The sequence below is a fragment of the Micropterus salmoides genome, unplaced genomic scaffold (genome assembly GCF_014851395.1).
Source record: "Micropterus salmoides isolate LMB-PRFRI ecotype aquatic unplaced genomic scaffold, ASM1485139v1 Ms_hic_scaffold_12, whole genome shotgun sequence".
NCBI lineage: Eukaryota > Metazoa > Chordata > Actinopteri > Centrarchiformes > Centrarchidae > Micropterus > Micropterus salmoides.
Genome location: NW_024040263.1, coordinates 15,663,866 through 15,682,779, shown reverse-complemented (window position 1 = coordinate 15,682,779; position 18,914 = coordinate 15,663,866). Strand labels below are relative to the sequence as shown.

At 40.6% G+C, this 18,914-nt stretch overlaps 1 protein-coding gene across 3 annotated transcripts in view; it reads left to right on the top strand.

Annotated features, from left to right (window-relative positions):
- The first annotated feature begins 1,770 nt into the window (after positions 1 to 1,770).
- Positions 1,771 to 18,914, top strand: part of LOC119899165 (activating transcription factor 7 interacting protein) — a 30,837-nt gene continuing 13,693 nt past the window's right edge. For 2 of the 3 annotated variants that reach the window (XM_038713621.1, XM_038713618.1), the window contains exon 1: positions 1,771 to 2,360. The gene's annotated coding sequence lies outside the window, so the exon portion shown is untranslated. Of the gene's footprint in view, positions 2,371 to 18,914 lie in introns of all 3 variants that reach the window. The other variant, XM_038713619.1, reaches the window with a different exon arrangement.

Here is an 18,914-nt window from a genome sequence, read left to right as displayed (position 1 = left end):
TTTCAGGTGATTTTCTTGCTTTCACTGAGAGTGTAAAGGTCCCTGATGCACCCTGAGTCTGACTGGCGCTTGTAGTTTTTGTGGCGTGTCTGGCTCCACGAACACCAATTTGCCCTTAACAGTGACCTTTAGGCTGATTCATCACGTTGAACTGGGGTTCAAGTCAGTCTGTCTGCTGGCAGATTTTGATGTGCGGTTTCTCATTTTTTTCACTTCCGCCTTTTCTTTCTTCTCCCACAAGAAAAAAGACCAGGAACTTACAACAAGCAAATGCTAAGCAAAACATCTCACTATCCCCATATCTTGTTCTCTCCACATTTTTCATTTCTCTTCTTTAAACTGTCAAATAAAGGCAATGCAAAAAGGAAGTGCAAAATGCAAAAAAGGAGCTTAAATAGCTCATCTGCTCCACAGGCGCTTTAACTTACATAAATAAAATGACAGTGTGCTTTTGTAACATGAGAAAATGCAAATAAAAAGGTCCATTCCAATTTAAAATTATTAGATTAAACAACGTATCTGAGTAGTTTTTATTTGGGGGGGATTTGTTCCATTTTTGTGCAGTAACCTATGTGCGAATTGTTGCGATGTCTGTTTCCTTGTTTGTTTTTCATCATTTAGGCTAGTGCCGATACTGAACAGTGAATTAGCAAAGATACACAGGGTATTAGAGCAGTTCCAGCTGTATTGTTGATCCCCAGGGTGTTTCATGTAACCATCTTGCTTTGTGTGCTGCCTAATGGAGCCTGTGATCTGCAGTGTTCCCTAAAATATAAGAGCTTCGTCATGTTGAAAAATGTTTGAATGTAGCGGCACTATGTTGTTGTGTAGCCTAGCTGGATTTGTCCTCACATGTAGATAACAAAAGAGACTTGCCTAACCTCAAGGCTTCTTTCTATTAGACTAGCACTGCAGTCCTTGTCTGGTGTGCGAGTGTATGACAGAAAGAGAGAAAAGCACAGGGCGAGGGAGAGCAAAAGAACAGGTAACAATTTCTACTCCAGATCACATGGATTTTGGAGTATGAACATACAACCTGCAGACTATAGGTTTAAGGTGTTATGCGTGGGGACAGGGACATTTTAACGCTCATGATTACAAGATCATCATAACTCCCCCTCTGCTGGCCTCCTGGGGAACTACAAGTTTCCTGCCAGTGAGTCAACAAAATGGCTGACATGTATCATGCTGAATAATGTCAGAAGACTGCTACAAACTACAGACCGACCATATGATGTTTATTAATGTGATGGATTTGTTTTTTAGAAGGTTAAGAAGGAGAAGATTGGTCCTTGTCTTCTTGTCTTGTCTTGAATCTGTGAAATCACAGCATGAAAAAAATCAAATAATCCAAATATCCTTCTATTTGTGTCCCAGGCTAAGAAAATGAGCTTTGCAGGTTACCACACGAGCTGGGTTAGTATTTTACCTACACCCTTGAGATGGATTGTTTTCTTGCCTTATGTGTGCCGTGTTTAACATTTAAAGAATATCATAATTAAGCGAAGCGCAAACCTCTCAAGGTCACTCAAATAGTGGGTACTTAAATGCACACAGGACAACTCAAAAACACCTACATCACTATGATGCATTACTCTCTAACCTACAAGGACACCACTGTCTGTAGTTAAGTTTACAGACAATTTTTCAGACTGTTGTCATCTGACTCCTCCTCCACTATATAATCCCGCCCCCTCAGCCCCGCAGTTTGTCTGCCGTGGACAAATCACACACCCCTCCCTTTTCATGCTAATGTTCTGCTCCCTGTTGTCCCTGGTTCCAACCGTCTGCTCTGTGAGGTTGTTTCGACCACACTGCAGTTTGGTTACTCCAAGCAGAGGTGCTGCTGCTCTAAAGCACACTTGTGTTAGTCCTGCCTGATCATCCATACAAACCGATCTATTACGTCCTGGAGCTGTTCATACATACCTTGCCGGCTTTAGCTACCGACTTCAACATCGCCGCCTGTAGAGAGACTAAAAAAACCGAAGGAAACTAACGTTTACAACGCGACGCTGGTCAACGCGACCGGGTCTGTCGACCAACCGCCACCGACGGCTGACGTATGGTTGTGGTGGAGATCTTTTTTTTTGTGCACGAAAAGAGGAGGAGTCTGTTTGTGAGGGAAAGAGGAGAGCAGTCGGTGGAGTCCGCGTAGGCACAACTACACAGTTGTTGTGGCACAGCTCACTAGTTTCCCCGTTTTCTGTTGAAACTGGTGGACTAACACCGCATCCTGAACGCCACGGTTGTACACAAAAGGGTCCGGGAGAGTTCCAGAGAGGCAGCAGGAGGAGCCGGTCTGCTACAAACCGATACAGAAAAATCGCGGGAACATCGCTGGGCGACGCGAAGAGTCGGTGAGTCGAGGTATTGCAACTAGCATGCTAGCTAAGCAGCTTTCACTTGCTATAATATTTACTACAACTAGACAATATGTTTCTTGGAACTTGGGCTTATGAATATAAACATTTAGTCATGAATTACCTGAATTTTCTCCTGTTTTTTGATATGAGGCTGACACATTTTATAGTGAGCCCTCCAGGTTGGGATTGTAGCGGGCGTAGAAAGCAATGTTAGCTAGTATTCACTTAGATAATGTTACTAGATATTAGATATATCAGTGACGTTTTAACAAAAGCAATGTTTTTATGTTTTTTTCTTCTCACTTAATGGCAACACATTTTTTTTCACTAACACCTCACATTTTTTACAGATTTCTCCATGAAATGTTTTCTTTTGTGAAAGCAGTCTCGCGAGTTTCACAATCGCGTAAATTGCTTTTTGTGTTTTATTTGCTAATGGATATGAATTTTAAATTATCTTACATTAAATATAACATTAAGAGAATATTATCTTATTACACAGTAATATTATTACAGTAATTTGTCCTTTTTAAAAGAAAACTCTTAAAGCGTGACACTACTTATGTTGCTAAGCTGTGGTAGCTTGGTTAAAGAACGCTTGTACATAAATACACATAGGCATATGAATAAAAAGAAAAAAAGTAACCCAGTTCTCTGTTGATTCATGTATGAGAACCTTCACACCACTCAGTCTATTGCTGGATGTATTTGTGCTTCACTAAGATGTCAAAGGTCCAACCCTACCAAGTCGGTAAGGCAATTATGTTGTGTTGGTGCTAAAACAAGCAGCATGCACATTCAGCATACTGCAGAGGTGACTGTTTGGGGGGGGAGCAAAAAGAAGAGAGATTTTGGTGAGAAGTTGTCTGCGCTGCGATAATGACTTATGTAGGAAATAGAAAAATGATAAATTAGCCATGTCACTTTAATTTTCACCATTGTTAGAGCTTTACTGAAGACATTTTCGCTTCTTTTGAATACTTTAATAATTTGATGAAGATTATTAGAGAGTATGTTGAAAGTCAACACTAAATTGGGGCCTAAATGGCACAGAACACAAAATGGGCTAAAGTGAAGAGGAAACTGCTGCATTCCCTATATTGTGCAGTTAAATCCCCCTCCTGGTCTAACGTGGTACAGCCCAGTAATTTTCCATGCACACACTGTCCCAGGATGTGGGTGTGGCTTAATTTAAATGGTAATAACAAGAGTTTAGCAGTTTTTCCTCTTTGCTCTGTACTGTGGGTTTCTAAAAGAGAAAAAATCTGCATCTTTTTTGATTTAGGTGAAGTGATGTACAGATAAGTGACCAATTTAGTATTTGCTGGATGAACCTGAGAGCAGAAGTCAGCCACAGTTTGAGGAATTTGGCAGTCTGCAGAATTGGCCTGTTTCATTATATTCATGATGTTTAAAAAAAAATTAACTCAATTTAGTCCAAACAAAGTGAGCTGTTTCAGGTTTGCATTTACCTTTTGGGAACATGGTACAGCCCTGTTTCTAGTTTCACCTCCCCCACTTCACCCAGTGGCAGTGTTCACATGGTGCACTTGCAATTCATTACACAGTCTGGTTTTTTTTTCTGCTGAAGAGGAAGCCGCCTTGAAAGGCTCCACCTACATTTTTCAGAAGCTTTCCTGTAGATGTTAGGACTCAGTTATTTTCTGCTTAGCTAAATTTGTTCCATCTCATGTCATCCAGTGCAATTGTTGAGAATTTTCAATTGATTGTACAACTACTTCAACAATTTGCAGAACATTCAAATTATTACTAAATAAGAATGTAGGAAAATGTGGCTATAGTTTAAAAATGACACCTCCAAATGTCCTTCATATGGAGAAATGGAGGAGTTTATGTGTCTAATGGAGGCTCCTTTCTCGGTCCTGGTTTGTTGGTAGATGTAGGAGAGCAAGTGATTATCTTGCCAGATGTTGTTACTCAAATGTTTACGATTAAAAAATTATGTCATACCATTCATAATACCAAAAAACAACAAGACAACAATAAAGATCTAAAGTATGTGCCAATACGAGGGATGCTGTGAACATGCCATGTAATATAAAGCTTTTCCATGTTTCCAACACATGCAACAAACCATGTATACTTTCTGAATAAGGCTCATTCTGTAGTATAATTTATTTATGAATTTCAAAGTGTATAATCTGCAACTTAAACACTCAGCGCTTTCAAAATGATAATGAAACAGAATTCATAATGATGTCATCAAGTATCATAACAAATGCATGAATAAGAAATGCTGTCGTCATGTACATATTGATTGAAACACCAACCCAATTCTTGGTTTTTGATTGTACTATATATTTGAGCTATATTTATAGAATCTGCAGAGTCTCATCTGATGATAATTTAACATTTCTGCTGATGTCAATTGTTGAGTAATAGCAGGTTCAAATCCTATGTCTGTAATTTTGATGGCAGAAAACTCGATACCTAAATATTTAAGTTTTTCAAACCATACCATACATGGGAACCGGTTTCAACCAGTTACTGCCAGTTTCTTTGCTTCAGGCTTAAAATGAGAGTGATAAGAAATATGAACTTGGTTAAGTCTCAAATACTCCACATTTGCTATTCATCATTTCTATCTTGCCATGCTGATAATTAGAAAAGCTTGTTTTAAATTGGTATTTTGCATTTCACACAGGCCATGATAAATTAGCCAGGCCTACATATTTGTCTCGATTTTAAGGGGTAATTTTTTCCCACAAATTCTATTCTTATTTATGATTTTCATGGACTATACTAATGCTTACAATGTGTATCATCAATCGTGTTAAAATAAACTCTTAACCTGTCTTTTAAATTTAAACCTAACTTAAAAAATGTCATAACCCACTTTGAGACATTGTTTTTCAGCAGTTTAAGGTTTTAGAGAGCAGTTGGTACATGAGTAGATATCTTACATAGATGTTAAGGCTTGCACATACAATCACCTATGTCTCTGCTCCCATTGCCTTGTGCATTATGTGTTGTTATGTCTGTTCCATTCATTTTATTAGTGGGAGCCCATTTTCTTAATTTAAGTGCTTAGGGCATCCCCTCTGCGCAATATTGCCCTATTAATCACACCTTTCAGACATGCACATTGTTATGTAAATGAGACGGCACTGTCTGAATAAGTGCCCAAGACATGGCGGCAATCTTACTAGGTTCGATCTAGTAAAATGTCTGAATTAGGGCTGAAACAATTAGATTACTAAAAAGTGCAAGGTATTTGCTTTGATGCGCTTACACTGTGTGAACACGACATGATTATGATGCCGCTGTTTGCAAAGTGGAGCAAGGGACGAAGAAGAAAGTGTCCAAAGTATGGGATTATTTCAGAGTAAAAGAAAACAACAACTTGGTAATGTTACAGTCTGTCCACTGTAAAATGCAACTCATGTAGCCTACCATAATGGCATCTAATCAGAAAGCACACGGCCTATCATCAAGTCCACGGAGCGGACCACCGACAAGGTAACAGCAACTTTAGCATTTAACTGAAATCATGATTGATTGTTGAGGTGAAGGCTAGCATAAGTAAGCCGCAATCATCAGCTGTAAATTTATACAGGTGTGTTTGTTCTCTGCCTGGTTGGGCCGTGAATTTGTGTCATAGTCACAGTCATGAGTAAACTTGAACAGTTGATCCCGTTACCTGTGGGGAGCCGCCGCCGAGCAAAAGTATGAAAACGATGAATCGATGAAATAATGTGTAGAAGCTTCGAGTACTAAAATCTTCGTTAGCTGCAGCCCTAGTCTGAATTGCCATTAGATTAACATGAAGGCTACAGCAGCACAAGGTCTTCTTCACCTTACCAAGAGCACTTGATAAATTATCATTCAATTATCATTTACTTTTTGCACAAAGGAAATAAAATCTGTTCCATAAAGCATGAAACATCGCAAATATTATACATTATATTTTTATACAATATATATTTAATTTACAGCTCACTACAATGTACCGTGTGCTTAATGTTGCGTATGGGTTGGCTCTGTCGTGTCTGAATAAAGCCAAAGGTAATGTTAATGTAACAGACTCTTATGTGTGAATAACAAAAAGCTGTTACTTTAATAGTCTACATATGCGAGTAAAGATTTGTGTGAATTAGAGGGTGACACATGAATGGATCTTCACTCCTGTCCCATCCTAATCCCGGAAGAATGACTCCCATCCCATTCCCGATTTAAATAATCAGAAAATAGCGTTCATATTAGAACTGCGTATTTATATATAAAAATTAATCTATGATTCCCGCCCTGCTCGCTCCTGTGATGAATAGTGAAATTGAGTACTTCCTCAGGGGAATCCCACAGGACTCTTGTGACCCACAGGTTTTCCGAAAAAAATGTCAGTCTCTAGTGTGAATATGAAAAACTTTTTGGACACACCAATCGCACCAAGGTGGTCAAATGGTTACCATAAGGGCAGGATCAATACTGGTAGTAGGCTTCTCAGTTTTAGGATTTCGACACTGTGTCAATATTTCATGAGTTAGCCAAACTCTAGCAGGTTGAATAACCAACGTGTTGGCAGCAACAACAACCGCATGTCAGATTATTGATCGCGGAATATTTGTGAAATGTGGCCCGACGGCAATGGCGAATAGACTCCGTGATTTGTAGCACCAACAAATCCAACAGAGTGATGTTAGACCATGTCTAAAATGTGCTTTGCTTTCTGTCTGAACCAAGCGGGAAGCTTCCAGTCTGAGACATGAATCCAATGCGAAAGTCCCATAAACCTGCATTCTATTGAATGGCCAGCAGGGGGCGAATTTTCTGGTTGCAAAAAAAAAGTCCAGTTCCATTAGAAATAATGGTAAAATGACCCTACTTCTCAGCTGATTTATTACTTCAGTACTTCAACACTTTTATAATGAGTTTATGGTCTCAGTCGCTAGTTTCATGTCTTCTTCAATATAATATGATGGTCACTTAGGCTACGTTCAGACTGCAGGTCTTAATGCTTAATTACGATTTTTTCCCCAGATCCGATTTTTTGGTTTGACAGGTCATATTACAGTTTAAATGTAACCCATATCAGACTCCAGTGTGAACTGTGGCCTGAAAGTGTCCCGCATGCGCAGAAGAATAACACGACGTCACACGCAGCACGCTGTTGCCGGCTACAGAAGTAAACAAGGAGCAACATAGCTCTAGTTAGCTTGCAGGAGACTCGCGTTTTTCATTGTCCTCTCATGTGTCACATTTCTCCCGAATTATGACAAGAGTTCACAACTTTCCCTTCTTTACGGTTTCTGGCGCTGTACAACACAACTGCCCCACAACTCACTACCTCCCTGTCTCTCTCTCTCCTCACTGTGTCCGCTCGGACTAATAGCATGCTCGTAACTCAGAAGAGAGCTTGCGGTCCGGTGGATTTCAGGTGTAAGAAAGGAAATTTGTGAGCAGAATATAGCGAGGTAGAGGAGGAAGAGTTTAAATTAACGCTTTTGTGGAGCTTTTTCGTTCAGTGCAGCTCCGTCTACAGCAGAACAGTTGCTCTGCAGTGACATCAAATGCGACCTGAGTGTCCAGACTGAGGTCACATTTAAAAAGATCCGATCTGTATCGGATTTGGACCACATATGGAAGTGACCCAATTCCGAACTGAAAAAGATCAGATTCCATGTGACTTGGCCTGTTCACACTGTCATAAAAATATCAGATCTGAGTCACATATGGGCAAAAAAATCAGATTTGGGTCACACTGGCCTGCAGTCTGAACGTAGCCTTAGTAAATTATGATTCCATTTAGAGGAAAATAGACCATAAAGCAGAGTATGCTTCAGGTCGGGATTATCTGTGATTGACAGGTCGTCATGGTAACGACTTGCCACTCAGGCTAGAGTGACTCATACCTACAGCACTGTGTAAATTTAACCAGCGCCGTTGAAAAGCATATTAGGAGTTGGCTGTTCACTTTCTCTGGTGAGAACATTTAGTTTTAAGACTGTTGTTCGCTAGATAAAGTTGACATCCCTGTTAATATGACAGTTAACGTGAATTACAGATGCACCTAGCTAAATAAACTAGCTAGCTCCACACACGGCCGTTAGCTCCACGGTCTTGTCCATATATGGTCACTTCCGGGCACTTTCTGGTTGCAAAAACTCAACATGGTGGTGCCTTATTGGCCAAACTCGAGGCTTCAGAACGGCAGTCTACAAACCAACGGGTGACGTCACGATGACTACATCCACTTCTTTTATACAGTCTATGGTCTGAACACACCTTTTAGTGTGCACATGTGTATGGTTTTATGTCAATCCACATTTGTGAAGGTGGTCTTAAGGTTTAAGTATGCTTGAAACAAAACCACATAAAGGCAAAGGTGTGTCCCAAATAGCCAAACTGCAAAAACCCAGCACTTATAGGCTCTTCCAGGCTGCATCACACTACCTCCTTCTATTTGGGGTTTTGCTGCTCTTCGTAGTCTTGATGCCAAGGTTGACTTGTTTGGAGTTGTCTGCAAGATTGATGTACCTGAGACAAGATATCTTAAGAGCTTTGGAGAGAGGTGCTGCTGGTGCAAGCAGTTTCAGAAATCACTAAGGGCCTGTGCCCACCAAAGCGTTTTTTGCCAGCTGAAAACGCCGAGCAGGAAGTGCTAGCGGGTGTTTTTGAGGCGCTGCATTTTTTCCGACTGCTTTGGTTAGGAGGAAGTGATGTTGCAAGTAGGTCTACCTAACTTTAAAAATGTCACAGAGTAGAGTACTTGCTCTGGCCCTTGCTCTGTATGAAGAGAAGGCTGAAGCAGGTAGTGAGAGAGGACAGACTCGCCCTATGTGGGTTTCGCGAGTACCACCGTTTAGTCCAAGGGCTGAGGTTGGACGAAGCTCTGTTCCAGGATAGTTTTCCGTTGCTATGGTGTGGTATTTGTCCCCCCATGTCTAAAATGTGCTTTGCTGTCTGTCTGAACCAAGCGGGAAGCTTCCGGTCTGAGACATGAATCCAATGCGGAAGTCCCATAAACCTGCATTCTATTGAACGGCCAGCAGGGGGTGAATCTTCTGGTTGCAAAAAGAAAAGTCCAGTTCCATTAGAAATAATGGTAAAATGACCCTACTTCTCAGCTGATTTATTACCTCAGTAAACACTTTAATAATGAGTTTATGCTCTCAGTCGCTAGTTTCATGTCTTCTTCAATATAATATGATGGTCACTTAGGCTACGTTCAGACTGCAGGCCTTAATGCTTAATTGCGATTTTTTTTCCCCCAGATCCGATTTTTTGGTTTGACAGGTCATATTACAGTTTAAATGTAACCCATATCAGACTCCAGTGTGAACTGTGGCCTGAAAGTGTCCCGCATGCGCAGAAGAATAACACGACGTCACACGCAGCACGCTGTTGCAGGCTAAAAAGAGTGTGACTGAGAGAGAGAGACTGTGACGAGCGCAACATTTTTCCCAAAGTTAAACATTTTTCAACCACCTGAGACCGGGAAAAAGCGCTCAGCACAGAAAAGATGCTCAGCGCCTCGTCACGCTGCTGGCATTTTTACCAGCTTGTAAAAACGCTGCTCTCTCATTGCAAGGAATTGAAAAAAGACTGGCGTCAGAAAAGGATGCTTTGGTGGAAACAGCCCTAAGGAAGAGCTCAGAGACTTAAGTTGGTTGGTGCTTGTGTTGATTCCTGGAGACTGGAGCCAGCAATCACCTATTTGGTTTAAAGTTCTGCCAAAGAGTCAAATGTTAGCCAACTGGGCATGGTTCCCATGCAACAGTTCCTTCATGTGATGTGTAACAACCACTCAAACAATGTAAGCAAGTAGCAATGTTGGACAGTGGTTATGACAAATTCATCTTTGGTGGTTGATGACAACATGGCACCTTAAACTTGGCAGTTCGTGAGTTCAGTGCTCCAGTCAGCCAGTCTGTATCTTGGCACATAATCCAGCGAGTAAAAATTTATTTTATTCTTAGTATTTCATTGTCCAGTATTATTTGCAGTGTAATATTTCATAGTTTTTTTTCAATTAATAAGGCTGCCCCCAGCCAATATGCAACATTGGGATCTGGGCTAATTAAGACATACTAAATATATTGAGATTGGCTACGTAAAAGCCGATTTTCTAATCCTGTACTTAGGTATACCAGACCAACAAGTTTAAGCAAATGGGGTATACTCGATCAGAGCTTGTTATGATATGTTGTCCAACATTGTTTAATTTGGGGATAAAAGCACAAAGGGGTAAGATAGTTTGAGACGTCTTGTGTTAACAAATGTATTTCCATTTGTTTTTACCGACGCCAGTACACCGTGGCCTATGCATAGCCGCGTACCCTACGCCATAGCCTGATGCACACACCCCCAAAAAAGTAATTACATGTTGTGGCGACTCAGATTGCAAAAACTATGATTGGTTACATCACATTTCCTCCTACTCATTTCCGGCTTGTCTTTCTTCTGACTTATCGTGTTCTCCTCCCACGCCTTTTCTCGTTTGTGCGTTTTAGTAATTTCACTAAAAGCAACTGCTGTTCCAGCCCCCATCACCTCCAACTCCAACATAATCCGTCTACCCAGAATGGTCTAATAGTTCTTAACGACTATCAAATAGTATTTTTGCTTGACATTTCCATCCCTACTCTGTACATAGTGGTGCAATGGTGATGCGGCCAATCGCCCAATGGAAGAGGAATGCAATTGTCACACTGTCTGTCCACACAGGAGTGGAGTGTTTGAACGTGGTTTGGTGGTAGGAAGGAGCAGTTCCTTCACTTCCCTGTATGCTGGCACCAGAATATTAAACTGGATGCGGGTTGCATGAGGGAGCCAGTGACGTAAATAAGTCAAGTGGTGTAGGAAAACTTGGATCCCACACAACAGCAATCTGGACTAGCTCCAGGTGGTAGTTCACATGTTCAAAGCAGCCGCTCCCTTAGGAATAAGGAGGAAGTGGCAGTTGTCCGGACAGGAGCTGACAAGCACCTGCATAAGAACCTGGGCTGCATTGCAAGTAAAAAGGAGCGAATTCTCATGAAGTTGTACAGGCTGGATCTATGTTGTCAGCATAGCAGCGGTAGGAGTAATTCAAATAGGAATTTCCACTGGTAAAAAAATAACTCCTGGAACCAGCTGCTCATTTTCACTTGGAGCCCAGTGGTTCTCAAACTTTTAGCGTCCCTCAGTATTACAACATTAGTAAAACATCACAGAGTCTGCTATCCACATTAGCCGCGCAATATTTTAACACCAAGTTAGCTAACCTTTAAAATAGATATTAAAAAACACAACACAGCAACACTTACAGCTTCCAAGTTTGAAGTCTGGTACAGCCCATGGTGATCCATCCTTTAACCGTTACAGAGCTTGTTACGCTGGTAGAATTTTTGAAGCACTTAATTATTAATTTAACATGCACTGAAGTGTGATGCAAGAAAGTGTGAACATTGCAGTTGTTGCGGTGCTTGCCATCCTCTGCTGGTTGGTTTGGCTAAAAGCACATTATTTCAATTGTGCGGTTATCGCAACAGCTCTAGTAGCATGTATGCCAATGTCTAGCCTATAATGCTGTGTGTCTAATATACAGTTAGCCTACTTAGACGAGTCTTGCTGGGCTTAAACACTTACGGCCCATAGCATAATGAATAGATTCTGTGTGATCCGTGTTTCCTGGCTCACCTTTATAATTCAGACTAAACCAAAATACTCCCAAACAGGGCACAGGAATTTTTCTTTTTTACTAGCCCTGTAACGTTATCCCACTACTTGCAGTCGCTGATGAGTTGCTCCTTTGTGTGTGCGTTGTGTGGTTGAGCAACCGTGAGCGAACAGCAGGTGAATGCAGTTGAGAGGAAAAAGTGAGCAGTTGGGTTTAGGAAAAATGAAGGGGGTTGTTGCTTTGAAGATGATGTCACACCTCTTCCTAACATACAGAGAGCAAGCTCTAATGGACAGAGCGCATAAAAGTATATTTACTACGAGCAATATAGCCAACGTTGACTACTGACAGGAGGGGAAACTGATATGTCAAGGAAGTCGGTGTTGATTTTGTCCAATATGTTGTGCGTGGAGAACCAGGGTGACCGGTTTTCCAAGCAAGCGTCATGGTGCTTAGCTTGTTCACTGACACACGGAGCAGGTTAGGAAATCTCCATTGGGATAAACTGAAAGAATCAGATATTCGCTTGTTTGCCCTGCTTCAAGTTAGGAAGTTGCAGTTTGACCTTTATACAGCATCTCCTTATTATTTTAATAGTATTGAAAGTTTCTAAATACTCTGGTATACCGTAATACCAATTTCAGCGTTGTTGTTCGTATTTCAGTGGTGTCTAAAATTATTGCAGACTGGTGTTCTGGTGTAGCCTAGCTAACTTGTGAATATAGTTGTTATTGTAAGTGCTGCAAAAAAGACCACAAAGTCAGTTTTAAGCTTTTACCTTTATTATTGCAGATTATGTAGAACATGGTAGGTCCATAATACACAGAGATGTAAAATAATATGATAGAAATGAGCATTCAACTGTTGTGGGTTTAATACAAAAATGTGTTATCCCTTGTAGATCAAAAGAAATCAAAAGCCTCGAACAAACCAGCAGGGAGAAAATCAGCAATATTGTAATTATATGTAGTAACGAGGTACAGTCATAAGAAGGCAAAGTCAGCCGCGTTCATGATAAAAGGTTTTTTTTTTTCTGCTGTAGCTGAGTGCAGCAGCAGCAGCCATTTTGTGCTGTAGCATGGACTGCAAGCAGTCTAACAAAGGGAAGGAGTGGGGGTGGGGAAAGTGTCGTGTAGGCTAGCTTGTTCACTAATCCAAATCATTGAGCTCAGGAAGTTTTTCACAAAAAAACAATTTATATTTTTGTCTACTTTCTGCTCATGCCCATGTTTTTGGCTTAAAGGGGAAAAAGCAGCCTATAGCATTGGATTTATCCTTCCATAAAAACATCTTGCTTCTCATGTAACAAACTTCTTGGGCCATACTTTGACTTGAACAAAGATGAGTTATTGCTATAGAGACCGAAATAAATTTTGAAAAAATAACTCAAAAAGAATAAGCTGCTCTTTCAAGCCAGGGTTGGGCTTATTACCAATTTAGGAGGACTAGAAATCACTAAGAATGTTTTCTAGTTCATCTTAAGCTAATCTAGTTTTCAGCTTCTAACCACAGAGCTCGAATAGTTTGAGAGCTTTGAATTTGCCATTCACCTCTCTAGCTCCCTCCCTTGTCAGTGAGAACACCCCTCTACTGTAATGGTTTAGTCTATGCTTGGCTGTAAAACTCCAGACTGGAGCAGACTGCAGTTGTGGGGGAGGGGTGCTGGCGCTTTGTGTGAGGCTGTGGACTTCTGGTCTGACTGTGTGGTGCTAGCTATAGCTTATGCGATCTAACTTAAACTGTGGTTACACCAAAGATGGGCTTTAGGTTGTCAGTGTTTTACCAGAAAAAGGAGGGGGCAACTGCATGCAGATATTTCAATTCTGCAATTACCCAAAAGTGCTATTATTACTAGGTCTTCAGAAAACCTAGAGTACCTTTATTTTGCAACTGGTGTTTTTTTGTTCATTATGCAGTATGCCAGTCAACATTCATTGGCTTTTTTTGTAGCCATGACGTGAGCCTCCTTCAGCAGCGCATGGCTGAAGAAAAATCAACATGTGCTTGCTTGATCCACAGGGAAACTCCTCGTTTTCCCCACCCCCACCCTATTTTTCTTCCCCTTTTTCCTTCTACCCACCTCTTGCTAGTCCCCACTCATTTAACAGAGGGAAAAAAAGAAAACAAATCACGCGTACAGTGTTTGGGCAATGGTAGACTAAGAAGCACTGCTTTTAGACTATTGCTGATCAGTTTTGAGATTGACTTTTCTTTGACAGTAATATTTTGGCATGTGTGAATTTCTTGTGTTCTTTCCATTTGTCATTTTTTTCTACTTAAAACACTATCCAATTTCACAGTGGCCTTAAGTAAAAGCAACAGATTCCCATATTTACTTGTTAAAATGTATTGGTGCGTGTTGTTGATTCCGTAATGTTTTATTGGAATTAATTATTAAATGCCCTCCCTGATTGGATGGAAAACTGGATACAAATAGACATGCATGAAGGAATGTCACAGGAAAGATCAATAGTCTCTGCTGCTTAGAATAACTTCTTCTTGGATCCGTCAGGCTTCCTGTTTGTCGAAGCAGCAAACGTAAAACCGTCTGAACATATGGGAAAGCATAAAAAAAGGAGGCATTAGGCGGTCTGTTTTCGGTCTGAAGTTTTCTGCCGGCCATGAGTGAGTTTAATGTGAAGCGTAATATGAACGAAGGAAATGGGAGCAATTCCACTTCACCAGGATATTCAAATGTATGATTCATATTTACTTTGCCAGGCAGTTAACTTTGCTTGTGTGCGTGTGTGTATATTAATGGTTTGCAATTGAATGATTGAGCTACAGTCTCAGACAGCCAGCACTGTCACACAAACTGTGACACCGGCTAGCATATCTAGAATGTATTATCACGGTTAAGGTCCTGTGAAAGTTTGTTTCTTTTGGAAAAATCGGAAGATTACGATCTACTTGAACACATTTTTAGTATCTTTTGCGATATTAAGATAACAGTAACCGCACTGTATCTTTCTGTTTATTCATTTGGCTGTTTTAAATGAGTTATTCATACTGCTTGTGGGGTTTCGCATTGAAGTGCATCCAGCAAAACACTTTCTATACCTCCTTACCCTGTTCAAGGTCGCAAGAGACTGGAGCCTCTCCTTGCATGCAGTGTCTGAGAGGCAGGGTACCCTCTTGAACAGTTTGTCAGTCTGTCACAGAGCTAACATCTAGACAGGCATATACATCCACACTCACCCCCAGTCCCCCTGACTAGTGGGGAAACTAGAGCTTCAAAAGGAAACGCAAGAAAAGGGAAGAAATGCAAACTCCAAAGAGAGAGGCCCAATGTGATTTAAAACTAGGAGTTGATTAGATAGAGCAGCTATACAGTGCCCAACACAGACACCTCTCCTAATCACAAAATCATTGCTTGTAACCAGGAGGTTTTGGTAACGTCAGTTATTAGGGGCTATAAATGGAGACTAGAATGAAGGAAAAAGCCTGAACAATTAAATATTAATAAATAAGTCGGCATGATAATAATAATAATAATAATGATATGGATGCAATGTTACGAATAGGAAATACAAATCGCCCTTTACCAGCTTACACAGCAAGTGAATGAGATGACTCCTTTGCAACCATCTGAGACTGACTGGTGTAACACCCATAAGTAAGCTACCTGCTTAAAGAGACGTGCGAAATTTGCCTTTTTTTTTATTTTAGCTAAATATTCAAGTAACTCCATTCAACTGATATTAAATGTCTCTGTGAGAATTATGCACATAGAAATTACTTTAAGTGACGTGGTGCTGCTGTAACATGATAAGATGTTGTGCAAGATATAACAGGCTCTAAAGGCTTTCTCTGTGTGGCTGCGCACAGCAGACCAGGTGGCCATTTTGAGTTTCAGTGAATCCAGATGCAGGCAGTGAGGGTGGGGGAGGGGAAGACTGCGCGCTGTGCGCAGTAATGTTGGAATGCAGGCTCTGTTCTCACTGGCTGACATCTTTTTTTCCACTTAGTATTTAGCTTCCATAGAAAATGTCTAACATTGGACAGCTGTTAATATTTTTATTAGAGTTTGTTTGATAAGAAGTAAAGAACAACAGCATCCACAATGACTGACAGAGACAGCTAGGTCAGGTTTACTGGCATATTGGTTTAGGTACTAACTGCAGCCTGAAGGAGAAAAAACATTATTTTATTACCCATTTATCTAGACTTCATAAAACATTTAGCAGTACAATTCTGAAGCACAACACGTTGGGGCTCTTTACAACAACAGTGAAACAATAAAACCAGGATTTAGAATCACTATGATATATAGAGATAGCATTATTTGAATTCATTCAGTCAAATTTAGGAGTAAGAAATTAGTTTTGTTCAGTTTTCCCTCAAGATCCATGAATGAGTGTGGAGATTTCTGCAGATACACTGTTCTTGGGGGTTTTTTTTAGGAGGCGGAGTTTGAAATAGGATCTGCTCATGCCTGTGCTCAGCATGCTGCTCGCAGCAGCGCTGGTGGCCATTTTGTGTTTCTGCAGTAGCAGAAAGGGGGCCTGGGCAAAGAACGCACAGCAGGGTTTTATTTACTCTCACAACATGGCTTTTGATGAAAACAGGTGAAGGTTGCAAATGAAAGTTCATTGTAATTACAAATTACATTTCTAGCTTACTTCTTCAATAATACATTTTTCTGTATGTTTTGACTTTAAACTAGTCAAATCAGGAAATTGCTTAAACAATTTTGTGAAAAGTCAATTGGTGCAAACTTCAATAAGGGAAGTAATAATGTACAAAGTATATTTCAATTTTTAGGTGGGTGTTCTTTGTTCCTCTTGAGTACAGAACCACCCCCGTGTTTGGAATGGTTCAGTCTGTTCTACAGCAGCCCTCTCTGCCGTGGGAGAGGCTGGGCGGAGAGAGGCAGCTTATTGTGTCAGCCTGTGCTCTAATTTCTTGCTGTGCGCAGCTAGCATGGGACTGTGGGGCCAAAAAAAGTGATATTGCTTGTTTGTAAATGGACAGAATGATTAACAAAAAAAAATTTATACAATTTTTTGCTGACATAATCTTTCAATCTCCAATGCCGTAATTGAACTTATATAATAGCTATATTCATGTTTCTGAAAAAAGTGCTTGTTTGGCTTTTTTCGACTTGTTTTAAGGAGTTGCTCAGCTAAAATAACTAGCGGTAGGATTTTACTTTGTGTGAAAACCTGGAAAAATAATGCTCCTTGCCCTGCTTTGGCTAATCCTTAACTGAACTTTGGCTGATCGATTATATGAATACTTTCTTTTCTCTTTTGTTTTGAACGCCCCACCCCCACTTCCTTCCCCCCATCAGAATGGTTCAGTCCATGTTTGCCTGGAGAGGCTGTTACAGAGAGAGAGTGTGTGTGTGTGTGTGTGTGTGTGTGTGTGTGTGTGTGTGTGAGAGAGAGAGAGAGAGAGAGAGAGAGACTGAGAGAGAGAAAAAAACATGGGGGAGGATGGGTGCAGCTGCCTCTAGGTTGAGTGTGCTGTGGGTGTGCAATTTAGCGCTGGCTGTGCGCCGCTAGCTAGGCCTTGACTAAAGTGCACATTGTGCTTCTTTATCATGTTGAAAGTGACTTCATTTGTATGTATGTGTTTTACTGCTTATTGTTTGATAGCACATATAATGAGATATCTTCTACCTAATTATTATCTGCCATTGTTATCACAGAAGTAACATTTAAGAAGGCTTAGTTGCTTTTAAAAAGGCAAAGTTTTTAGTTAGATGGAACAGTCTAAACCAGGCTCCTCCCATTTACCTTTGACCCTTTTCTCTGTGTTATTTAAGCCATGTGGTCCAGGATGACCCCAGTCCTCTTCTCTGAGGTGAACGTTTCCATCATAATTTTGTTGATTGTTAACATTCAGTTCCCTCCCATTAAAACCAGCTCTGCAGGAGTGGGAGATGGAGCTGCTAGTGAGAATGTTGCAGAGTCTTTTTTTTTGGTTCAGGCTTTTAATCTTCAGTCACAACTTTACTTTTTGCATTCAGAAACTAAAACTAGAACTTCTCCAGAGCATGTATTGATTTTCTGAAAGTGGTAACACAGTGGAGATTAAGCAGGAGATGGACGAAGAAGCTAGGATGTGTAGCGGGATGTATTCTGGACGATAAAGGAGGATGTGTTTTTGTTTAAAACAAACAAAACATTGAAGAAAACCCATCAATGCCAGTGATTTTACTCAGTTCTGGATGGATTAGCCTTTAGCATGATCTATAAGTGAGCTGATATGTGAGATCATATTACATCCTGAATAAGGTCATCTGTGGTCCACAGTGGACGGCGTCATTAGAGGAACTGTAGTAAGCTGGGGCTAACCTCAGTGGCAGCGAGTGCTCAGTTTATTGCACATAGTACCTCGGGTGTATGTATGTAGTTCAGATCAAATCTGTCAAAGATTTAGTAGAGAGGCCAGAGGAGGCAACACACATTTCACTGAAAGGACTTATTTACAGCTATGTCATGATTTCTAATTTTGTATTTTGTTTGACTGTGGTGAAAGCACCAGAAACAATCTTAAACACATATACAGGACTACAATATAGGTTCAGCACTGCACTCCAGTAATATTTCTGTGTGTTACAGTATTGTCCCTGACCTTTTATAATCATTAAGCTTTCTTTGTCTATGGGGTTATTTTAGAAAGCCCCCCCGCCGCCCTTTTTCAGAATGGTTTAGTCCGTGCTGGCTGTAGATTTCCATACTGTGGACTAGTTTGTGCTAGAGTTGGGGGATGGGCGTTGCTAAGCAACAGTCTGTGCAGTGTACTTCCCCTGTGTCTGTGCGCTGCTAGCTAGGGTTGATTATCACCACGCAGTACTTTAAAATGTTGTTGACACAAGATTTATATGTATTTGTGGTGCCTGCAGATATATAGCACATACACTGGATAGGTGTCATCAGAAAGAAAAACATTTGAATCAAATGTTTTTGGGTTTCATATTA